Consider the following 26,577-nt stretch of genomic DNA (forward strand, 5'->3'; position numbering starts at 1 on the left):
CAGCCTGACAGAAAGCCTTGACTGTCTGCTCTGAAGTCGGGCTTATCGAGTTTGAGGTATCCCTCATTCCTGGCTTGACACTGAAGAGGCAGAACAGCCGGAACACACATGCTGGGAGAAGTCTCCAGACAAATATGTGAGTATCTTTATTTTACTGTCTGTCTGCACTGCTTCAATTCTTCGGAAATCGCTACATTGTCCTACTCCAATGTTCTCTAAATGTTATTTGGGCATGATGGCAAGCGGCACCTCTGTTGGCTCCCTGATTGATGTGTTATCCACAGATAGATTTTCAATCCTGACCGGCATGGTCAGTTATAGCCTCCCCAGTGAGAATAGTATCTGACCTTCAGGTTCTTGAGTTAACAGATTGCCTTCTGGGCCTTAACCTGACACTGATTCAGGCGCTGCTTCTAATGTTATTACTTGGTTTCACAGTGTCTCCTATAGCCCTCTGTTAATGTTTAGCAGTGGTTTGGGGCTATGCCATTTGCTAGTATTGTGATGCACTTCAGTCTCCCCTTTGGTGCTGCAATCATTCAGACTCAAACCTGTTATACAGGTCAGGTAGAGGAGAGAGTGATGATGCTCTCTTTTTAAAGTCCTCCCTGGATCTTCATCACTTGTGGACGACATCAGTCCAGGTTCTGGCCCGAGTTGATTTTTTTTCGGTCAAGCACGGATCTGGTGCCAGATTGAAGCATCATTATAGGGACAGTTGTTTTGAGAAGCTCAGCTTGAAGGTGAAGTGGTGTCAGATCCAAGGAAGTGTGTTTGTCAAGTCTAAAGCAGGATGTTATAGTTGACCTTTCCCCATGCATGTCAATCTCTGTGTTACCGTTTGCGTTTGGCAGTATTGTACCATTTACAGAAGCAGCTAAAGAGTTAACAAACTCCTTAGCCTCATGTATTCAATACAGCGTTTCAATCTTCTTTTCAGATTGCATACAGTATGGCGTTCACGCTCTGTGCAGCTCAATGATTTACCTCGGTATTCATGTCATCCTTACTGGTCAGACAAACGTACTATTCTAGGCTCAGCTGAGAGCTTATTGTAGCCCATGACACCAGAGAAGTGGATAAATGAGACTTACTGTCACTGGTTAAAAATAAAAAAAAAGAAGTATCAGAATGTTGCTGTTAGCCTCTGTAATGATCATAAAAAAAGGATCCAAGCAATTTAGGAGTTTCCAGCGGTAACTTCCCATAAGTTAAAAAGTAGTAAAAAGTATTAAAAATAATTTAAAAAAGTACAAAAGAATATGGACAGAAGCAAGAGAGAGCAGAAAAGCGTCTGCACAGCTTGAGCTCAAGGACCACACACTTTTTGACTGAAGTACAATCAGTTCTCACTGTCAGTGCCTTCCCACAACAGTGACAAGAATGCAAACTGCACAGGTTTTCTTTTTCACCCATTGTGCAGAATTCTGTATCAATTATGAGTCAATGATGCAGGAAGAGAAATATGGAGAAAGAGTTCCAGCTAGTATTATAGAGGCAGAGAGAGGGTGAAGTTATTCATAGATACATAGGTAAAAGACAAGTTAATGAGCCCTGATTCATTTAGACTATACAGTAGTGTAGCATTCAAAGTCCAGGCCTATCCAGATCACACCATATTTCCCAATATCAGTTAAGTTGTGAGCATGAACAACACAGCAACATTCACATTTTCTGTGCAGGTGGAGAGCTGTTGATCAATCTGTCTCCCACAAGCACAGAACAGTTACTCAGCTTCCAGTGGTCAACTTTGTTGTTGCTGTTTCTGTTCTTGAGACCTAAGAAATGTGTATTTCACAATCATTGGGAATTGTTTTTGAAGAGAAAGGCTTTAAAAATGGCCATGCAACACTTGTTGCCTCTGAGGCAAGTCATCATACAGACTAGAGCTTAATTCCACCCGGACATGTTTCCGTGTGACTGTGACAGATTTACGGCATCTTTTTAAACAGCACACATCTATCAGTGCCAGTAATGGCATCTGGTAATAGTTATCAGTTTCTGCGGCGAACAGAATCCAAAAAAGAATAAAACTTCAAAGCATGTCAGATTCAATCAGTTCACAATGGAGGAGAGAGAAAAATCCCTCATATTCTATATTAGTAAATCTCAAAGAAAAGGAATAACATGTTCTTTAGCCAAGTCCTCGCTGCTTTGTGCTGCCAAACACATTGAGTATTCAGTACAGCAGAAGCTTGTAAACAGAGGGTGTTCTGGGTAAGTGTGCTTGTGTGAACAGAGACCAAACACTAGGGAGCAAACATCCTCCTCTGCTCACTGATTTGTTCTGATTATCTTATCTCGTCAGCCAAGACAACAATAAATTACAACTGGAATCAACCTGGCAATAGTAACAACTCTGCAATCCATCTTTTATTAGTCCTGAACCATCATCAGCATCTTTGTTGTCCTAAATTAGCTGTTTATGATAAATGATTATAGTACTATGAGCAAATGATGTTTCAAAGCCCAACTGAGTGTGTTTTAAATAGCCCGGGGATATATGAATGAATCTACTATGCAAAGAAAAAAACTAATTCCTCTCACCCACTGTTTCCTCTGAGGAAAAACTGTCATTCATTAACGTAAGCACTTCCTGTATATAAAACAAACCTGTAGTGCCACCCACTTTTCACAGCAATCTTTCTTCTCTTTTTAACACCAAAAACCTTCCGAAGGCCAGAATGAAAAGGGCTCACACTAACAACATACCGAATGATGCTGCATTTGCCAAAGCAAAGAAAACATTATGATGAAGTAGTTCAAGGGTTCTGTTCAAGGGAGTTAGTAAAAAAAACTTAACAGAAGTGACTAAATTTCATTCATTGAAATTGTTATTTTATATTTTCATTAAATTGAAGACTATCATTTAGAAATGAAAGATAAGCATTATTAAACTGAGAATATAAACTATAACTGTTACATCATCCATGTCTGCAACTCTTGCAAGAAAATGAATTCTATTATCTATCATCGTGCTGCATTTTTTGGGGGCATTTTGAAAAATCTGGCAAGAATGATCCATCCAAGATTTCATTCAGCATCTTTTCGTTTTTTTAATCTGCCCATTTACTTATTAAGTGATGCCATCATAAAAAGCAGCTATGGTGCCTTTAGTTTTTTTATAGCAATAAGAATAAAGATCTATTCTATTTTTCTCATTTGCACTTAGCATGTACGTATTCTGTACAGTTGTTTGTGAGGATCGCTCTGAGATCTTGGATGGTTTTGTTCCTAGCGGTACATGGCTAAAACCATTCTGAAAGCTTTATTTGACAAATATGAAGCTTCCTTTGCATGTTGATTTTCATACTGTACTGGCAAGAGGTGAAACCAATGAGTTCTGGGGTTAGGGTTTCAATGATTTTTATTTGCAAGTTGAATCAACAAATTAGCATTTAAAGCCAGTTGCTCTTGGCAGTAAGGAGATAAAGTCATTTTTTTTCTGTGATGTTTAAAAATGAGTGAATCCATTTCAACGAGCATTTCTCACTCCAATTATACGACTGTAAATGGGACTATCGTCTTTAACAAGAAGATACCACACAACATTCAGTTAGAAAAACACAATATTTAAACAGCGTGGCATGTTTAAAGAGTATCATTTCATCATCCAGTTCCAGCAGGTTTCATCAGCGAAGTTCACTCACCCACAGCTCTACCAACAGTGGGTGAGTGAAATTTCCCTGCTGACCTCTCTTCTCCATTAATTACTGTAATCTAGTTTGTAGGTTTGCCTTATTTAAACGAACTTCATAATTAATGACATAGGCATGATCCTCATCAAAGTCTTCTGTTTTTTTCGGGCTACTGGGCTACTGAAACCTACTTTTTCAGTAGTCCCGTCACACTGTTCACTGCTACACACATACTCCTCCATTTGTTACAGTTGCTCCATTACAGTAAACTATGCATGGAGTGACTGTAAAATTAAAATGATGGCCGTAACTCACTTTCTGTCACAGAGAAAAATGAACCATTACAGGCTTTTCAAACACACGGAGTAAAAATAGTTAAAGAGGGCAATGTTTGTGAAAAGTTTCAAAAGAAGAATTGTTTATGAAGAGATGGAGGATGGTGGCCTGTTCAGGGGTCAGGGAAGGAACATGACTTTCAAAGACTTTGACATGCCCTGAGGTAAAGAGGAGCAGCCAGGACATAATCCCAGCCAGGCCTAACATCCTCATTACATCACCAGCACAGATCTGGCAGACCACTCTTCTGCATGCAAACACTACAAGCTGGCCAAAGTACAGCTTGTCAACTCTTCCACTTACTCAGCAGACAGACAGCAGACAATCACTGCAAGAATCATCTCCAGACTCAAATGTTTGACCATTTGAACTCCACAGTTCTAACTTTCACAAAGAAATTAAAGAGTTTGTTCAGACAGATATGACAGTCCATTCCCAACTCAGACAGATTCAAATAATGAAAGAAGACATGTGAGATTTCTTGTCACAGAGGAGCGCATGACAAGCCAATGTACTAGCAAATTAAAGGAAGGGACAGACAACTACAAGAGATTCTTTGTGCTGTCCAAGCTGCCCTGAGCTCCTCTTGCTGTGCTCCAACCCACATCCCATCACGCTGTCAACATGAGGATGATCTCTTATTAGCTCAGTGATGTGCTCATTTATGTGTGCGCACATGTGGAGAGTGTTTAGGTGGTGAAATTATGCTGTGTATTCGTCTCACTGAATGTGGAAAATCTTTAATAAAATACGGCTCACAAGACTGAATTCACAGTAAAGAGGGGATCAAATTGAATGGGTAAATTGCATTCTGAGTCAAACATGTCTCCCCAGCAGGCCAAGTGTCAGCACTTGTCGTTATACCTCCATGCAACAGGCTAAACAAGTACCAGAGTGGAATAGCTGTCACACCCAAATCCTCACATTAGCAAGATGAGCTAATTTTTAAGCTGTCACTGATATGTTACAACCAGGACCAATATTCAGCAGAAATGTGCACCAGTCTGAAATAGCTTGCTTCTGTGTGTCCGTCTGTCTGTCTGAATGTGTCTGTAGAAGTAACAGCTTGTCAGCTAAAAGAGTTAAGATTTTCTTGGTTGTTGAAAGACGATAAATGTTCCACACTTGAGGAGCAAAACTGAGTGATTGTTTGAGAAATAAATGCAACCTCTGACAAATAAACACTAGAACGAAAGAAATAAAAGAACAAAGATGCAGAAAGATGTTTGAATATGAGAAACAGGATATAGTTATGTAACATTTAATCCTGCTTTTTTATGATATCGAGAAAATATCCTGTTCACTCAAAATGTTGTGGACTCCTGGAACTAAATAAAGTAATTGTAAGAATTTACAGAAATCAGATCATCAAATCAGATCGAGTAGGAGCTTGAGCCCTTGAACTTAAATGAGAACTCACAAAATCACTGCTTCAGCCTATTGAACTACAAACAGATTTAAGGTGGTGAACTGACTTTAGAGTGAGCGGATGTATTGTTTAATTTCTCAGCAAACACAAAGTATATTAAAAGGAAGTGCTTTTTGAAGCTACAGCTGCAGTATCATTGAAGTAATTCAACAAATTTGTGAAAAATGATCACTGATTATTTTCATGGATCAGCTTGGAGCGAATGTCAGTCAGTTTGACGTTACAGGTGGCAGAACAGCTTGTTGTCATCATTCTTAGATGCAATCACGTCTGTACAGCTGAAAGTTTGCCCTTTGTTCTGTACCCTTGGACACGCAAACACAGACACGCATCACACTGACAGGCTAAATGTAATTGTGTACAGAGGAAAAAGGAACCGGCTCAAAGCCCCCATGAAGCAGGTATCCTACAGCGCTGGAGCGGAGGCCTGAGGATACCCTTTGTCTGCTAGCTGTGATGATGAGCCACTACAAATAAAAGGTGAATATAGCCTCCGACAGGCATTATATAGCCCCTTTCATAGAGTTCTGTAGGGGGGTACAGATATCCACACTGTAGCAAACATTTGTAGGTCTCAACATGAGCAAGAACTAAGTATTTCCTTTGCCTTAAAGGACACCTGCTAAACACAAACATGCTACATGTAGTGGGTTTAAAGAGGTCATATTATGCCCTTTTTGGGGTTCGAATATTTAATCTATGTACCTACATATGTTCACAATAGCTAAAGTTTGAAAAAAGTGTCTGTTTTCATGTACTGCCGCTCCATGCACCAGCTCGCTTCTGACTCTCTCTCTAAGGCTCTGAAGTGCCCACGTTCAGAGTCCCCACATGTGCCAAGTCAGATCTGATTGGTCGGCCTGTCGGCTCTGACGTAATTGGGCAGTCGCTCAGCACGGTTCTCGGAAATGTCACGCCCCTTTTACCATATTGGGAATGCAGCCACTTTGGCTCCGACAAGAGCAAAAACATTAGCACCTTAGTACTACTGTGCTACCGCAGGCTACGGCATATCGTGTGCGTGCTACAGAAGTTAACGGGCGTGCAACATGAGCTGCCGGCCTTGCCACAACGAGCCAATGGGCTTAGATCAGTGATATCAAACTGACAAGACGTCACACTGACAATTTTTTTTTCGAGGGGGGCTAGAACCGAGCATTACATGCAGTTAATGCTGCAGCTAACAGGAGGAGTGGGAGAAGTAGCGTTTCCGCGGACTTTGAATTTTTGCACATAGATGTGCCTAAACATGCACAGGACACTTGGAAAACACACTAAAGAGCATATAAAACCAGAAAAAGCATAATATGACACCTTTAAAGGACATTTTTGGATGACTTTAGCATTAAGAGACATTTGCTAATATTAACTTAGATGCATGGACATTAGGGTATGACTCTGGTAATATACGATTTCGAGCACGCTGCATGCACATAGAAGCTACCAGAAGCAGCACCTCTTGTTGATTAAAAATACAACAAACACAACAACAGCATATTAAATGATGAAATAGAAACATTTAATTATTTTTGGAAAATGATATGTCCAAGTTTGAATTTGATGCCCACATCTTACATAGAGTTGGGATATGGCAACAAAACAGTAGACAAGTTGTGAAATGCTTTAAAACATCTGATGGAACATATGGGGGGTATACAATAAACATTGAAATTTCTCAGTTTCAACATTTGACATGTTGTCATTTTTCTGTTTGCGTCTTTACCAGGATGGGTCTCAGACATTTAAATGACATTTTTAGACTGCTTTTAGCACCACAATTACACTGGAATAGAACTGAAGAAATAAGAAATAAAATAAAGTTATTCTTGTTGATAGACACACTACAGCACCTTAGCTTTGCTCCAACGTTTACTACTTACCTAATTTAACATCAAGTTCATGCAATCTGTTATTTCTGTGACTCTGGCTGGAGCTCAGTGAGCAGAGCAGCCTGCAGGAGTGATGGAGCAGCAGTCAGTAGTGGAATCAATCAGGGAATCATGATATACCGCAGGTGACCCACCCTACTGGACTCTGCCATCCAGTCTGGAAAATAATGATGAGTGTCACTGGCCTGCCTTATAGTGCTTGGTATAGCCTGCCCTCGATATGACTCCACTTCATCTGGCAGTCTGGGTTATTCAGCATGATGATGTATCTTTCTTTAGATTTTTTTTGCAATAGTGACTAGGATTAATTTTTTTTAATTTATTTTATGTCAAGGGGTTGCATCTCTCGTTCAACACCCCAAAAATCTGAAAGAAAAAGAAAAAAACAACTAAAAGAAAACCTAAGTCAAAATGCAGCCATTTCTGCTGGACGTGTGGGGGCGTGTCTGATTACATTTTTGATTGACATGTCCCTTGCCGTAGTAAGTGACAATCAGGGAAGTGCAGCCATCGGAGACTAAATTATTGGAAGCATGGAGACTGTTATCAAAAAAGAAATATCTATGAATATGAATTGGTTACTGAACGCTGACTTCGAAATCCTTTGCAATCTATATCAGTTGGCATGCAGATGCACGGTTATATGAGAGGCCCTTTGTTTCCAGAGCTTTGAATGCAATGCTAAAGTGTTAGCTTGTGCCATTATTTTAGAGAGCTAAACTTCCTCTGCTGACACTCAACACCTGCTCACAAAAAATAGACCAACAACTGCCTGTTCCCAAACTCCTGCAGCTAAATAAAGCCATAATAATCACTTATGGACAATGCTAACTTCGGGTTTAAACAGTCAAATAGCTGTCATATAACTGTTCTTGTGGTCTGTTTGTGGAATTTATTGTGTTATTGTTTAATAAAAATCTAATCTTATCCCAAAACCCAAAACAAATCCAATAGCAGAAAGGCCTACAGAAAATTAAACGATTAGACCCTAAACTACATAGCAAGAATGCTATTGTGGTGTTGTGTTTCAGTCTTGAAACAAGTTAGCCTGGAAAATGAGAGGCTGCATTACCCTTTCCCCCCTTCATCAGTTTTAAATGTTCAATGTACACTTAATAGACTGATGTGCAACAGTGAATCTCAAAATTCTTCATTCATTCATGAATTCTGGCAAAACACATAACTGCAGTTGTTCAGACAAATCTCAAGAAAATGCTTTGACATAGTGTGCTTGGGGGAAAATTCACATATTCACAACAAGGCCAGACACACACACCGTGTGTTGTCACTCAATGCTTTACAGGGAGGGAATGAGATCTCCATTGCTGTATTTCTGTACACACTGTGTCGCTGGCAGTGTGATCACTTCCTGAGCACTGCCGAGGTGCCCTTGAGCAAGGCGCCAAACCCCCTCCCCACCACCAGCTCAGGAGTGCCCGCTGTGGGCAGCTCTGTCACGCTGACATCTCTCCATTAGTGCATGTCCATACGATCCTGTTTGTGCATGTGTGTTGCATGGTTAACAGAATGTAAAAACAGAAATTTCCCTTTGCGGGGATCAATAAAGTAAATCTTAATCTTAATCTGACCCCCACCCCCGCCCTCCTCCCGCCCTGAACCCTTTCTAGCCAGAGCCTCAACAGCCAATGATCTGCTTTGTTCCACCGGCTCACACTCTCCAACCATCTGGTCAGACGTCTAAGAGCAGGGCAGGGTATTTGAGGTGAAACGGCTGCAGTCTGTATGTGAAAAGGAATCAGTGCAGCCTTGAAATTCTTTCTGAATCTCTTGTTTGTTCAAGTGCAGCACAACATCCATGAAGTACAGGTGGTGCAAAGTACATCATGTGGACTGTGGCAAAAGGACCTGCAGTAAGATACCATATATCTGAGAATCAGAGTGACAGATTGATATGCAGAAGCTTTTTGACTGAGCTGTGCATTCATTTGCAAATATCAGTTACTGTAATAATATAAACACTGGGAAATTAATCAAGTTTTAATTTCAATTATGATTTCGGCTTCACACAGTCATGAACAAAAGATAATCGAGCTCAAACGATTACTGTGTCGTGTTGCACTTGAGCCGGCCAAAGGTTTTGTCATGTTTGGTTCAGGTTTCAAACAACTTGTTTGAATACATTGTTTGAGTACATCCCCACTACCTCAAAAACATAGTTCATTTATTGAACTTTATAGAATTATAATATATTTATATTTTTAAACTGATTTATTTTCATGTACAGTATTGCTTGTGTTTCAAAGCGTTCAGAGTTGTAAAGTGATGCAGTAGTTTGATAATTGTGATCTCTATATAAAATAAAATAATCGTGATTGTGATTTTTGTCATAATGGAGCAGCCCTGCACACACTTGAGTAAAGGAACATATCACTCTATTTGTGTTTGTTTGTTTACTTTAATGCAAAAGATGCAGATGCTAACAGGTGATAAAGCAGCTGAGCCCTCATGTGTCAGCACCTCTTTTGTGACACACTTGAGTTCTTTCTCTTGTGCATAGATTTGAATGGCAAACCAATGGCAAGCGTTGGTTTCCACTAGAATTATTTGAAGTTTTAATATATAAAGAAAGAGATTAAATCAGCAAATGAATATGAAATATGTGTCATTGAGTAGTAGTCACCATCTAAAATTCCTATTTATATATGTGTGAGTTTATATATTTATATATATAAGAAATGTATAACACTTCTTCACTTAGTTGTCAATCGCTTTTCACACCTTTGAATCCTGTTTTCAACTAAGCATTTCATAAAAAAAAAAAACTGTGAGACAAGAAAAAAACACACGAGAAGTGACACATATCATGCTCAACATTATTCAAAGAAGTTACGTCTGTATTTGTCTGTTGCAGTGAAAACCACTGAGCAATACTTATCTTGCCTGGATGTTGATTCAGAGTCAGAATCTGATTAGAATCAGAAATACGCTTTTATTCCCAAGGGGAACTCTGGTATATGAATGAAGGCATGCAAAGGTTTGTATGTGAATTTGTACATGTATGTCCACATATGTGCGTGCACCCATTTGTTGTGTGTTGGCGTCAACTACAGAGAACCAGTAGGCAATGTTATATAATCCGAGGCCCAGAGGGAGTGTTAAATGCGGACATGGCCTGAAGCTCAAGTCTTCAGCAGCAGGAATGCCAGTTTGTTGGAGAGTAGCCACTTGTGGAACAGAAGCCTGCAGCCAGAAAACCACTGACAGACAGCAGAGAGAACCAGCTAGCCAGTTGTCACTGCTCAGCAGTTGGCTATAAAGAGACATCAGTGCTGGACAGTGTTAGTCCAGTTGTACAAACACACATTAGTACTAAGCCTGACCTGCAACCCTTTAAGCAGAAATATATTAGTATGTTGTTTTAACCAATAGATTAATTAACTAAAATTTCTTCATATATGCAGGCCAAACGACTATTTTGTTATTCATTGTTATAAAATAAAACAAACAAACAGAGAAGCTCTTTCATCTGAATAACAAACTCTGGGGCCCCAAGCTGCAGGGAGCAGAGGGCTTACAGACCAGTTAGAAAGAAAACAAATATTTCTAAAATAATCGCCCAACAAGAAGCTTAACCTACATACAGCATGAATTGGAAACAAAGACCAGGCAACAGATCCAGATGATTAAGTTTACAAGTCCATTTGTTAGCTGAGGGCATTTGGGGTTAGTGTCATTACATGCAGTCCACTTCTCATAACCAAACACAACAAGGAGGACACCTAATCTGAGAACATACATCTCAGACAACATCATGGTTATAAACCTCAACTGCTGCTTCATTTCAAAATGCATGCAGCATGACTGGGAGTTTCTGCCTGTACTCTATCGCAATGAAAAATACAAATTAAGGTTATACAATCTATGTTGCATAACTTCCAATAATACCCCTCTTGTCATTTGTAGTGATTGGTATGACCCTGCTGCTTTATGACAGTCTGAAAGTGTCACTGCTTGGACAGAAATTATTAGCAAGTGGGGTAGAGCAAAGCAGTAGGATTGAGGCTATTATTCTGAGTCGGGACCAGCCCCAAGGTACCCCCAATTGTTTTTCTTTTCCCAGTAAGAGGGGCCCCTGAAGAGAGGACCTAGCCAAGTCTTAGTACCTGACACACATGACTGACTCTGAGCCATATCTGCCCCATTATTTAATCAATTTCATTTGACTAATATTTTAAAATCATACAAATTGAAATGCAATGAAAACTGTTCTCATTTGAATATCATTTTGTACTTATACAAACAATTCTAAAATGTAAAGTTGAGTATGTCAAATTGATAACTTTGGTCAAATGACTATCAGTCAAGTCTCTATCTTATGCCCCAGGAGTTCACAAGGTAGTGGTTTGTGGCCCAACAAGTCCTTGTAATGCAGTACGCCTTGGTGTTGGGTACTGGGTGTCGCGTCCATCAGATTGCAGTAGTGGGTCCGAGAGAGCAGAACAGAGAAGGGAATGAACTGTTTTCTATCATCCCTTATTTTTTAATATGAAAAAAAGTTTGTAAGACCGACCAAATAAATTCAATGTTCATATGACGGAAACTTCAGCAAGGATGACATTTGACTCTGATCAAGCATGTAATGAGGATCACCTCTGCCCACTCTTCCGGATATAAAAGACACATCAATCACCATTTATGGTCGGCTGCTCATCCATCCACCAATTCATAGTGTTTACTCTTGTCAAACAATGTAAGCAAGAGGATTACTATAATCTCACTGACAAAAAAAACAAAACATTCCATGACCATGTCAAATCATTTACATATTTGTTTAAAACTACAGCAAAGTCATGCTAAATAGTCTAACTTTAGAAGATCATGTTTTCTTATGAATAACAGGGTAAATTTCAGGTTTCATGTTGTTTTAAATACAATCCACCACACCTTAATACTCCCATAAGACCTCCCTGCACACGCGGGCCACTTGACCTCATTCCTCGATCACCAGCTTTGTTGTCTTCCCAAACAGCGTGGCAAATGCCATCTGACAAGTGAACAAACATCACTGGGGCCCTCCATATATCTCACTGGGACCACAGAGCTGGAGATGCCCCAGACAGGACCTGCATGAGGGGGTATGTAGGGGGGTCAATGTGATGAGGCCTCATATCAGAGTGTTGTTGACATATTTCTATGCAGGGGCAAATGAGGGGGCCGAACTGTAAACCCCTTTGGGCTTAAGCCTGGATTTTCATAAAATACTGTCTGATTGTGAGGAGGAAATGAAAGTACGAGGTAAATCTCAGAAAACAGAAGAATGCATTTTATTATTTCTGAACGAGGCTTGAGAGTAAGCAGGCAGCCGTGGACCTGACCGTGGATATGACGGGAAATATCATTTTCAGTATAGCTAAAAACAGCAACTAGATTTAGAGTTGATATTATGAATGTTATCAAATAGCATATTAAACAGGCAAGAAATTACGCCTGCAGTCAGAATTCTCCTTTCCAAAAAAAGATGCTCAATTAGGTTTGAAGCTGCAACATCGTGTTGACTGCGTGCTATCACAGCTGCTCAAAATGTCGCTGCTGATATCGCTGTGGAGGCTGATACACTGAATGAACTCTGACTCATGACTCACAGATGCAGTAGTATTTTATACATGCATTTTAGCATTCTCCTTAAATGTCCTCGCCTCCAGTTTTAGTAATGAATGAAGAGCAATGGAAACTTCATGTCACGATGCCTTCATTTAAGATGTATTAGTGTCCTAAGGGGATGATTGAATTAAATGACGTTGTACTGATAAAAAAAAACAACATTTAATGTAATAACTATATATTATTCCATCTTCCCCAATCATTATCATCATCGGTTAGTGTAAGACTCCCTAACTTTATCTTCCTCTCAAGGGATCACTACTCCGCACCCTCTCTTGTTTACTTGTTTTATTCTGAACTTGCTGATTTCCCTTTCATTTATTTTTCCACTGACAAGCAGATTGCTGATTAATTCAGTCACTGTCTAATCTTAGTTCTGCAGGCCTTTTCTTTCCTTTCTGCTGTTTTGAACAACAATTATATCTAACTGACAGGGCCGCATACCCCTGGCTGGTGTGGACTTGGCCGTCGTGCTGCGAGAGGAGCAGGGAGGAGACGAGCATGCACTGCAGGAGTTCACATCCATGAGGAGGATTCAAGAAAATCAATTATTTTCATCAGCTGGGGTGTACTGCTAGGTTAGTTTAGCAGAGCCAATCACTTGACATTTGCATGTTATCGCATAAGTCAGCCTAATTCTAACAAATTTAACACGAGAAGTTTTATTAAAAGTCACACCTGATTGATGTGTGTTTGAATGTTTTATCTCAAGGGCTCGGGTTCTGGTCAATTAACTTTTTTCATTTATTCAAAGTCAATCTTTCTGTCGCCCGCTTGCTCATTTAGTACCATCAACATATACTCAAGGAAAGGTTATGTGTGCATGTGCATGTGCGTGTGCGTGTGTGTGTGTGTGTGACGGGATCAGGAAAATAAGGGTTATATAATGTTTCAACATCTTCAAACTGGTTTTAGTACGTCTATTAAAGCCCTTGAATGAAAGAGTTTTTTTTTTTAGGTTTTTTTTTTTTAAATAAGTTGTTTTCTTATTTCAGTTTAGCTTAAAACTCAAATGCTAGGATTGGCTGGGAGTAGGCGCAAGTCCCTTCACATATCCATTAAATACTGCGTTGTCCCTTACACCCATTTTGCCAAAAGATCACATGACCTTTTTGGATCTTCAGATGCAATTTTGTAGTTGCTTTTTTCATTATTTATCAAATTATTCTCTAAATTGTTCTTTGATGTGTGATCCTTGAGGGCAAACATAAAGAAATCCCTCTGTTCTTTGGAAATCCTGGATTAGAAAGCATATCTAGGCTATTATGTAAGGCTTTTAACACTATTAAAAGTATTTATTCAGATCAGGCTAACCACAACCACTGATGCAGCAATAATCCAGGAGGTGAGGAAGTAAAAAATAGGTAATTCAGAAATCCTTCAGGAGGTGAGGAAGTAAAAATGAAGTAAATCAAGCATTAAACACAACTTTCTCCATTTCTTTCTCTTTTTTCTTTAACCTGTGCAGGGGTTACATGTAATGACTCACAGCTAAAATCTTCATCATTATAAAGTTTGTAACATTAGAACTTTTGTTATAACCCTAATCGGGTGAAATAGTGCACATCCATGAATGTTGAAACAAAACCTTTTCACTTATCTCAACTGTATCTGTATAGGTGATATCACCTTCCTGATTCTCAAGGCGGGAGTCTCTCCTATCCCTTTGGTTATCTCTTTTTCCCTTTTTCCTCTATCAGCACTCCTGTAAACACCAGCACAGACAGTCTGTAACAACTCTGCCCTTTGATCTCCCCAGCATGTCATGTGTCAGGGGTCAGATAGCTGCAGTTTCTCACACACACAGTATCTAACCCAGTCACCAGAGCTCTGGGACCATCCCCCCACTGTGCTGCTCCCCCCCCCCCACCCCCCTTCACGGCAAGCTCTGTGCTTCAGTAAAGGTCAACCCCACCTTTACTGCACAGAGGTCTCTGCCCCACAGCAACGTACAACACCAGCAATACATTGTGACAGACAGCAATGAGCTCAAGGAAAAAACAGAAATAAAATTGAAATATTTTATTTGTCGTTTTAGTTGTCATTCTTGTGCATTAAAGAATTGAAATGATCATCCATATTTATGGTGTCTCACACAGCAATGACATCAGTGGACGCACTCGACAAAGTATTATTTCTGAGACACAAAGAAGGGGTTTTTTTTTCTGCACAGTGGCGCACGCAGGCGGTCCTCACAGATGGAGATCTGATCAACCAATAATCCTAAACGTCATACTGTTGCTACGTTGCATTGATGGGATTGCTGGGTGTGGTGGACTCGCTGATAACATGAGGATCATCCAAACAGAAAAACAGGGCAGAGCTCTCATCTGTGGCACATTATACAAGGTCAACAAAGGCATCAGCCTTATGGTGCTGTGTGCGTGGTAGCCTCTGAGTGATTCTGGTGGATGCACAGGGATAATCTGGATGAAGTGAGCATAGACACTGAAGTAACTCGGAGCCACAGCCAACCCTCTCACCTCCATTTCCGGGCTTTTCCTGCACGAGATGATTTCATGTGTGTATTCATGTGAAATCTGTGTGCCTCTACAGCTATAGTAAATACCAATAGGGAGTAGAGCAAGCCTATTTGAGGACAATAGGTTAATCTAATAGGGTAAACTCTTCTGGAAGCTTTAACCAATTGCACTAGTACGAGAGAAATGTAATTTACAACCTGATCCTCATTAAATATGATGGTAAATTACAATAAAGAGGAAACCAGACAGGAACTACACAAAACCCTTAGTGTGGGCGTCCTATTTATAATTCACAGTTCTATACACAAGCCGTCTCATGGCTTGCTGGGTGCAAAAGGAAGAGCCAGGACAGCAGATCATGTAAAAATGAAAAGTGTGTTTAATGAGGTTTGACGGAACTGCAATACGCCATGAGCCATGGTGTTGCTAAACAATGTATTTACAAAACATGCACACAATGTCTTGTCCTAGCCTTCCCTCTCTCTCTCAGCGTATATTTAACAGTGCATGTGATTGACTCACATGGCCAAATGCCTCGAAGGGGTAGCAGGGGACAGAGAAGGCAGCAACAGATGGGATCTCATAGTCAAAGATCAGGCAGAGAGGAATCCCTGGTGTCTTTTAAACAGATGTTGAACAACCCCAAACCCTAACTACACGAGGCAATGACTCTGACACTGTTATGACTGAGACATCTTTAATTGCGTCCGTTTCATTGAGTCTGTGGTCCACAAAAACAGAATAAAAAAGGAAATGAATATTCTTTGTCAAAGTAAGATCCGGAATCAGCAAGATCTGAACACATGCACAATTTTCATTAAGTGCTTGTTTCATTTAAATAAAGCAGATATTTACGGTTTAGTTCAGTTTTTTGTTTTTTTTAAATGGGAGTGGCATAGGAGGCTGGAGATGAGCTCACAGAATCAATACAGGATTACAGCGCCACAAATCCAAATCCTGACTCTGCATCATAGTACGCCTGTGCCTCTACAAGCAAGGAATACACATACGTATGTGAGTATTCATTACACCATTGGGTTCATTGAAAAAAAAAAAAAAGGTCAGGATGTGAAGATGTGCAAAAAGGAAAGAAAAAGCTACAAAAGTCTCAAAGGTCTCTGATAATTATTGGGAGACAAAATAAATGTTCAAAGAAAGCGTCGGATTCAACCCCTATTTCAACTGTAATCTGGGACATTTTAATCCAATGTAAAACCAGATATAAATTAGACTAAAGCATGAATAATTGAGAAAGCTTTGCTCCCTTGTATGTCGTCATTATCATTTTTTAATCAAATGCTCCTTTCCGTAATCTTTCACGGATGTTAGCTCTTTCCCTGGACACAAGGGAGCATCCATGACCTAAATCTGGCTGAACAAAACACATGCACACAAGCCGCACACAGACACACATGCACACATTCAGTGTAACAAGGCTGTGCAGGCTTGAACATCACTTGCAGCAGCACCGACATCTATTTCTCATCCTGCAGCTCAACTATAAAACAAGGAGCTCCAGTCCATCTACAAGTAAGATAACGCTCCAGTGTATTTCTCACATTTCAATTACAATAAATATGTTAATTTGGTTAGTTTGTGGGTCTGTGAACAACAAATCCTTGTGAGGCTTGAGGATATATAATGTCAGTTGTATTTGCCATGTGATGTAAGGTGGTTATCAGCAACTGTTAATCTTGAGTGGCAATTAATCTTCCTGAGGTTAGTGATGGTATAACCCAATTTGAAGGCTATTATAGGAGACTGTCCTGCTGATGAACCTCTTAATATTTGACATTATGGGATTGCGAGGACAGCGCTATCAGGTCAGTGCTATCAGGTGGTGGCTACCTTTGTGTTGTGTCACTTGTCTCCACTAATGCTCTTCATTTGCCTACTTAATCAATGATATAAATGTTTTCAAGCCATTTCTACCGACTAGTTAGAGTATGTCACTCTTTTCTGTAACATGTTGCCTGACATTAACTTTTGTCTGTTTATCTCTCAATCTGAAGACTGGCCCAGTGAATCTTCTGAACCTTGCCTTGCTGAATCTGAATCTTAAACCTGCAGCAAGTGATCCGAACACAGAAAATGGAAAGACGAGTTGTATCTGTTAGGTAAATGTTAGCAGTGGGGACAGCAAAAAAAAAAAAAAAGGGAAGTCACTAACCCTAAAATAGTGATCAACAACAGCGAGAACAGTGGCATGTATGAAGTATGAAATCGTACTTGCTAGGTCTATAACTGTGGGATCAGATCTGGTTAACTCAATTAAAGCTATATTCAGGATGATGACATTATTAAAGTGACAAGTGTCATGGGATAAAAATGACTTACTGGAGATGAGGAAGTCATCTTCAGACTTCACTATTTGTGCAAAGGGAAAAGTCGCACATTGCCGATTTTAAGTGGACTACTTCACCTTCATTGTCTAACCTGAAATGTTGAGGGGAAGATTTGAACAGACAGATTATAAATCATTGGGTTCCCCTGTCTCTGGCACTACTTCTTCTATATCTGGGTTGTCATGACACATTGTATAAGACAGTTCATGTAGGGACAGATCAAGTGCCAAAACCACCAGCAGTGGTAAAACAGCAAAAACAGCAAGATACACTGACAGCAATGGATTGTGTATTGTAACTCGACTCACTCCAAGTAGCATAATTTATTCATAGAATTCAAAAGAAAAAAAGTGTTCAGAAGTGGCTTATCTAATCTTGTTTCTCTTGTCTGGGTGCTTCCTTCAAATCTAGTTTGTGTCATTCTATTACAAACAGTATCTTTTGTCACATTTTGTAAGAAACAACAATGCACATACAAATTAAGTAACCAGAGGGTCACTATGCAGAAATACAGGATACAATAACTGAATGAAAATAGGACTGTATATTTGCAAGTAAAACAACCTTTTCATGTCAGTTGAGAGGATATTAATTATCTCATTAAAGTCAATTCTTCATGATCAGCTTGTAAGTATTGATGAGCAAGGTCCAGTCACATCACATACCTAACACATGGTAGCTCCATAAAAGAAATTAATTCATGTGCTTAAAAAAAGCATGCACGCAAACTACTTCCCATGCGATAATATAAAAGCACTTTTATGGGTTTTGTGCTGAAAAAAAAAATATTGAGAAGATCTTCTTTATTCCAGTTCAAGAGATTATTTGAGCTCACAGGCAGCATTTGAGGTGTTTTATTCCTGCCACTAAGATGGAGATTTTGCTATACTGAGATAATTTTCTCTTAATTTCTGTGAATACACTGAATATCCTACTGAATGTACTTTATGTTTGCTTGATTTTACAGTGGCAGCAATGCTATAGAGTCCCCCCCCCCCGCCACTCTAACTGACACACACTGTCAGATGGCAGTGCTCTTAAATTAATACAGCTTCCTGGTCACTCCATGGGTGTTAAACTACACTGCCCTTAGAAGTAGGCCAGCAGGTCAGGCTTTATAAGGTCACCATCCAGAGCATGAACAATGTTGTTGTGAATAGAAGAAATGCAAATACCCTTAAAGATAATATTTTTTCCTGTCACCATGACATATCACTTCACTTAAATTACCCCCAAAAGGATTTTTCTTTACAAAATCATGCAACAATAGGCACATTCATTACTGCATCAGAACGTACGTATGTTTTCCTTCAGTCTTGAAATCTACACCGTAAATCACACTGTAGTTAGTACCTCTTCTGCCCTCATGATAAAATACAGTTTCAATTATAAACTAATAAATGAATAAACAAAATAAACCCAACACAATTTCCTGTGCCTGTTCAGCACTTAACTATCAAAGCGTCTTTACCTCTTTTTAAGATCCAAGACTTCACATGATAGAACTTCCTTCGGGGCTAGGCTCGAAATGAAGCCAGTCGTTCACATAATTCATGCATGAAAAATCAAGCATGGCTCACGGCTCCAGGCATTAATAAAAGTACACCAATGTTGTGCAGAGTTAAATTCCAACACCAGAAGTCAGACATTCAAAACTCAATGGATGATAAATTCAAGATTCTACACAAAACCATTCCTTTAATAAAAAATTGCCTTTGAAAATTAAATTGAACTCAGGCGCAAAAGAACAGCAGCCTGAAAAGATTTTAAAGAAAATTACATCCATTCATACTCCAGAGCTTCAAGGCTCTGACACTGTTGTCTGCTGTTGGTCACTTAGCTTCTTCTTAAGGGGAAACCTGGGGTAAGGATTATTTCTGAAAAAGCAAACTCATGCTAGTTTGGGAGTGACTAGGAAATCTACTTCTCTTTTCTCACTCTGAGTCCATATGTTCTCCTGGGAATCCACACAGGCAACCCTGCCAGCCCCTCAAAAGCTACCTCTGCTGAACTCTGAGCTGCTGACTGTGAACTGGGTTCCTGTAGCTACTTATGTTAAAAAAAAATTGTTCTCATTGATTTTTTTTTTTTTTTTAAACTTCAATGAGCAAGATAGTGAGACAAATTGTTTCACACTTGTTACATCATTTGCTTTATATCTAGTAAAAGAGCATGTCATAAGCTTCTGAATGCAGCCTTTGAATAAAGAAAGATGCCATGTATAAACAATTCATACATCACTAAACCTTAGTCAGAATTGGTAATCATGCATGCTTATGATAAATACAAAATAGCCTCTGGCAAGTTGCAACAAAGTTTGGGCGCCTCTGTTTTTAGGCTTACAGAGGGTATGTTATAAACATAAGAAAACAACAACTTCTGACCGTATTAATTGAAGTCTATATCCCAGGATGATCTCTGCCCACTGTCTCCTCATGCGGCACCCAGAGCTCTAGTGATGCATGGGAACTGAATTGTGAACTCCCCTCGTTTGTGACTTCCTTCATATGGCTTTGTTTAGGCTTCACTTTTGAGGCGTTCTGGCCACTCTTATTGTGTCCCTGAGATAATAACCTAAGTCCTTATCATGCTTCTCAGTGTCAGTGCAAGGTTTGACCTACATCCTCCTCCAACTGACTTATTGCACTTAATGAGAAGCAGAATTCAAGTGAAGTTGAGGCCGGAAGAGAAGGGGTAAAGATAAAAAGAGAATAAAGACACTGACACAGCAAGCGACAACGATCTTGGACAAAACCCTGCAGACATTTCTAGATGACGTCAATCTAACAGGAGTTCCTGTGTGGAGCAGGCCGTGATCATGGGACAGGAGTCCACGTTGTGGATGCCAACAATCAGCGACGCTATTCGACAGATGGATCCGAGTACTCCTGGCCTAGACCAGGCTAAAAGCTGATGGTCATGTGACCAATGGATTAGCGTTAGCCCCAAGGGGGAGGAGGTGAGGGTGCCTGTCACCACATGCTTCCTTATCACTTCACTTTGAATGTGTTTCCCTTTCTCTTTCACCGTGAACCTCACTTGGCCCCCTTTTGTCGTTAATAGAAAATATTTCATTGGGAATGCTACTTTTATTACTTTGGATCAGACATCAGAAACTCTTGTTTTCTCCTTCCATCCTCTCCTCCTGAATTTAAACTGTCATAAGTGCATTAGTGATTCTGACACATTTGACTCAGAGCTCAGTCAGATCGAAACAAAAGATTGTCAATTGTGTCACTTCCAGCTTCTTACGTTGTCAGTGCTGAGAATATGTCTCACCACCCCCCCCCACCCTACTTACAGAACTCAAATGTATCGTCTGTCTTTCCCTGCTAGCTGAACCGTAGACTCGTCTGGCAGTGTGGAGCGTAAAAAAAAGAGAAGCGCAGACAAGACATGCCATGAGCACATGGCATAGTGGGCTTGTAGGAGAACACATCGGGTTCCCCTGTCTCCCCTGCTACCACTCCTCCTGTGTCTGGGTCTTTCTTTCAGGGACACAGTGTTACAGCCAAGTCACGCCTGGCCTGCATGTCATGTCCCCTTGCCAACCCCTAAACACCCTTGATTCGCAGAAAACCTGTGAAAACTTTCCCCTTCCATGCAACACTCACTGCAATATCAGGGGTAGCATGCAGGGTAATATAGTGTCTGCCAACTGGGTTAAATGATAAAAGGCATTGACCCATATTTCCTGTGCAGCATGACCGAAGTATTGATTGAGAGAGTAGACCTGCAGAAATGACAAAAAAATCATGTCTACAACTCCCAAAGCCCAACCAACACCATGTTTTAAAACTCCTCCGTCCAAAACCATGGGTATTCAAAATGGATATTTAATTTCCAGATACATAAAACAGAAAAATGAGTTAACCACACATAACCAATCAAAATGATCTATGATAAACTGTCTAATTTCATCTCTTCTGAAAGCCTGTTCCAAGGCCAAACAGGAAGCCAAACAATTCAGCCGAATTTGGGAAGCAATAGTTACTGCAACCTCAAGGGGGACATTAACACAGAGGGCAGCGAGTTATTACAACATGTAACTCTCAATAACAAGAAGGCACGGGGGACAGTCTGGAGGGAATAATAAAGGTTTTGTCCAGACCTTTTTTAGAAAGACCAAACTTACTTGAGATTCAAAATTCATCCTCTGGGAGACCATGACCTGAGCTGACATTAATATAAGCCTTTGAGCCTAACTTTATCAAGAGAAAGACATATCTTCTTCATCTGAAGGCCAAGTTGTCTGAGTGTAAATTGACTGCAGTATAAAGGTTTACTGTGCGTCTGTGTCTGAAGCACTTTAGTGAGAGCATAGTGACCTTATTGTACTGTTTGGGTGAATCACAACTAATGCCATGGGGAACCGTTTTATGATAATTCATTAGTGAGTCAAGGTTTTTTTTGGTTTTTGGTTTTTTTTTAGTTGTAAGCTGCTTTCTAACAAGGAAATAACATGATTTATTTTTCAAATAAATCTGTGTGTCATCGAGCCTTGATACAAAACAAGTAAGCGACAAGACAAGTAATTCCAGTCAAATTCACCTAAACAGTACGAAAACAAAATGTGTTTTGGTGATCGTTACCAAAAGTGAAATATTCTTAATTGTAGATGCGTTGACATGTAAGAAGACGCCTGTTTGTTCAATGAGACAGCAGCTGGTCCAGGTGGCACAACTAATTCACAGCTGAGTAGTTTTACAGCAATGCTACACTTTTTATGAACATGTCTGCATGCTTTGTCTTTATCTTATACCTACATCAGTCAAGCAAACTGTCATTGGAGTACAAAGTCCAAGATGTCTCTCCGGAATATCGAGTAAAAGAACTTTCTCTACTTTTCCTCATCTATTTAAGCAGATTTTAAACTGAAGGTGAACGAAACGGGGCATATAAGTGCACAGCATGGTGTCAGTAGCCTACCAGAAAGACAGTCAAAAACAAAAGTTCTCCGTCAGGCTGTCACCTGGTCAGACTTTTGATGCCAATTACATCTTTATATGACTCTGGAGCTCTGCATAACGCCTTTTACATTTAAAAGCTCTCTCTCTCTCTCTCTCTCTATCTGTGTGTGTGCGTGTGTTATCTTTATGGTCCTATTAAATCTCTGTGCCAATGTACGCTTCGTTTGGGTTATATTGGAGTAATGCGAGGATGGAGGGGAAGCTTTACCGATGTAAAACGTATGATTAAAAACAGCCAACATGACTGTGTGTGGCGCTACAGCAGCGGGTCACATGTAAGCTCCCTGACAGCGGCACAGACACGCTGTCAGTCGGTGAACAGACTACAAAGTGTAGAAATATCACAGCGCTCTGAGACCTGCCTGTTGATTCGGCAGCGTTTAATAACACCACAAAAAGTCCGACAGTTATTTTCTGACGTGCAGCAGCAGAAAGCAGCAGCAGCAGCAGCAGCAGCGGGGTGTCTCTTCTTTTTCGTGCCCTCGACGCCGCACTCGCAGTTTGTTTACAAAGCGCTGTCAGAAGAACACTATTTCGTAACGGGGACAGTCTGTGGTACGACACGAGGACAATCACCTCTTCCAGACATGTACACATTCAGCAGACATCAAGCGGTCTTCACTTACCTCTGTGGAGCGACTGGAGCTTGCTGTCGTATCTCATAAAATGCGGGGCAGAGGCTGCAAGCGACGTCGGCAACCTACGGCACGGATCTCTCAGTAAGTCAGTTGTCTAGTTTCTACAGTTCGTTTCACAGTTCACTGCTCTCTCTCTCTCTCTCTCTCTCTCTCTCTGTCTCTCACTCTAACATCCCGCCCACTTCCGGCGGCTCTTTAATGTCTGTGAGGGTTAGCAGTTTTTTTTTGTTGTTGTTGTTGATGATTGATTTCGATTAAAGACAGAGTCAGGCTTTAGGAGGGTGCAGTGATGGATTAGATTATCGGTTATTAAATAATTTCAAACTTTCTGCACAATGGTGTAGCCTACTGAGTTAATGAAAAACAATTTGGCGCAAAGTGCAGAGCAGGTTATGGCAAATATATTGGACAGGAATATGCATGGAGACGCACAGAGTTAAAAAAAAAAAAAAAGCCTATTTGATAGAAGCATATCATATCGCCGTTACCGTATCGGTGTATGCCAATAGCCTATTTTGCATAGGACTAATTTATTTTATTTTATTTAGTCTGTCTTGTTTTGTTTTTTTCAAGTTGATATGAGTAATATTTTCGTGTAGGCTATATGGTTTTATTTCGAATGATTTTGCAACTTTTTTTTGTGTGTGCTTTACAATAGGCTACCATCACCAAACATGCATGACTGAATTTGAAAGTAAATAACCGTAAACGCTCCGCAGTAGTAGTAAAACAGAACTGTATTTGAAATATAGGCTACAGTAGTTCACTTAAAGCCCTAAAATGAGCAAATAAATGTGAATGCCAATTTCTGCACGGCATTAAGCTCAGACTCACTTTTTATTTTTTTCTGTCTCGCTGAGTTCAAAGCTGTTCTCTTCTAGTAAACAGACTGGTAAGGTATAAAACCACAGCAACCTTCTAGTCATCTGAGTGCGTCGTTCCCAAATCTACCGACCTCAATTTGTGAAATAGCGACGTCAACTGGTACAAAAGTGGAAGTTATTTATTGTCCAAGAGACTGGGCAACGAGATGCAACATCATGAAGTAGGTATGACCTCCTCCCGAGAGCAATCCTAACCAAATTTCCCAAAGTGCATGTCAAGGCTAATGAGACTATCACGTCAAGGGAAATCCTGCCTTCTTCTAAGATCCTCCATTGTGTTTTTTTTTTTCTTTGTATAAACTGAACTTCACAGAGTTGAAAGGTGAAGAGGTTCAGACCTGTTTTTTTTTTTGTCTCAATTGCATTCCCTCAGGGAACATCGGTGATATTCACAACCTGCAGCCCCCTTTCAGTGGGCACACATGCAACACATCAGGCTGTAGATCTGAGTCTCAAGCTCAGAAACACCCCTGCAGCTAGAATAACTTGATCTGGTCCTTGTACAAACATAACCATTATGTCAGCTGCATTACATTCCTGCAAGCTAAAAGTCAAATAAGCTGAGTCTGCAGTAAAACAAATGATCGCCGCTGCCATCTGTGGACAGAATGCAACCCAGTGGTCATCTGCATCCTTACAGGCGCAAGTAGGCAACATTGCTTCAGGAAACCATGTAAGTCAAATTACATGTACAGTGCAAACGGTGGACATTTAAATATGTAATTCAGCTAACAAGGGTGGTAAAAAGGTATAGATAATCTTTGATAAAACATGGGAGGCATAGTTTAAGGGTGAAACATCTCTTAAGATTTGTACAGTGCACATGGTATACACAAAGGATGAGAGAGTGCATGTGTATCCCAAATGGGCCTTGCTAAATACAGGGCATATAGAAATAGACCATATATCAGACTAATATCAGAAGGCCCACTGAGGGACACTAAATGTGCATATTGGTCTTTACAATTTACAATATTCCCTTGTGTATCACCAAGGGTTGAGAACCATAGGACTTTCCTTCCTTTGGAAATCCATGGGTATACATAAACAATAGACTTTTATTGTAGCGCTGGAAAGAACTAGTTACACCCTTAGGAAAAATCCCCTACCAGGCCAAGAAAATGATTTTCCTCAAGATGAATTGTAAGTGTTTGCTGTGAAGAGGGGGATTTGCAGCTCGCAAAGTTGACCTCTGTCACCAGTGGGGTAGCTATTGTCTAGCTAGCTGTTGACAGAAAAAAAATAGTTAACCGTGAGGTACTATTGAGGTACTTTCTATTTCAGTCTAAAGATCTTCATAATCAGGCACATGGATTTACAAAAGAGGTGAGGGATAGCTCATCTTCAGACTGCACACCTTGCAGTTCATTGTCCCTAAGGACAGCAAAGTTGACTTGGTCCTCCTTAGAGCTCATGTTTCAGTGTGGGGAGAGTACCTTCCATTGTTACCCCCACAACCGTCTGATTTTGACCAAGTGGTCCAGCTTTCAACTCTGCAAGACTCCCCGCAAATTCATTGGAGTGGAGGGCCACCGTAACTCAACTGCTGTATTCCAGAGTTAGTGACAATATGATTAGGCTTTACTTTAACCCCGACTCCCTGGTTGAATTCATGCTCCATACCCTGTGTTTGTTTGTGTGTGTGTCTGTCTGTTTGTCAATGAATATATCCGGTGAATCCAGGACAGAGAGAACGAGTTACAGAAAGATGAGGTGACACAGCCTAAAAATAAATCTGCCTAAATTAATTAAAGGGCAATGTGCACCTGAGGCACATCCAGACTATAAAAGTGTCACATAATGTTACCTGAAACATAACAAGGTGGGAAAAGGGAGACAGTCACTATGAGAACACCTGTTGAAGTTAAGATGTGGATTCTATTTTGCTATTTGTAAGTTACCTTGATTACACAGAGGTACAGATATATCAAAAATCCACAATATATGCCTCTATATGCCACATTTGTGTATTAAACAAATATAATAAATTAAGCCGTGGGAAACGCTTAATACAATACAAGACCTGCATTCAGTATTTACAGTCTATGGTTTCAACACATGGAAAAGTAGAAGCAAAAGCACAAAAAAAAATAAATGTATGTCTTAAAATATTGAAAGTAAAAGTAAACAGTGTTATGTATAATACTTTCAATGTGTTATGAGAACTCTTAAATGCAAAGACATCAACAAGATAAGACAAGTGATTGATTAATTTACATTTTTTTTTAAAAATATTTTAAATGAACTTCAACGTATCATACCTGATCTCTTCTGTGTTAAAGAAACATACATACAAAAGTCCAGAGTATGTTTTGAATGCTGCTTCTGATTGTTAGTGATCTG

At 40.0% G+C, this 26,577-nt stretch overlaps 1 protein-coding gene across 1 annotated transcript in view; it reads right to left on the reverse strand.

Moving 5' to 3' along the window:
- The window catches only part of stat5a (signal transducer and activator of transcription 5a), a 42,538-nt gene extending 19,043 nt beyond the window's left edge, over positions 1 to 23,495 (reverse strand). The window contains 1 exon segment of the mRNA XM_020632636.3: positions 23,339 to 23,495. The gene's annotated coding sequence lies outside the window, so the exon portion shown is untranslated.
- Between the last annotated feature and the right edge of the window lie 3,082 nt (positions 23,496 to 26,577).

Source organism: Labrus bergylta, chromosome 16, assembly GCF_963930695.1.
Source record: "Labrus bergylta chromosome 16, fLabBer1.1, whole genome shotgun sequence".
NCBI lineage: Eukaryota > Metazoa > Chordata > Actinopteri > Labriformes > Labridae > Labrus > Labrus bergylta.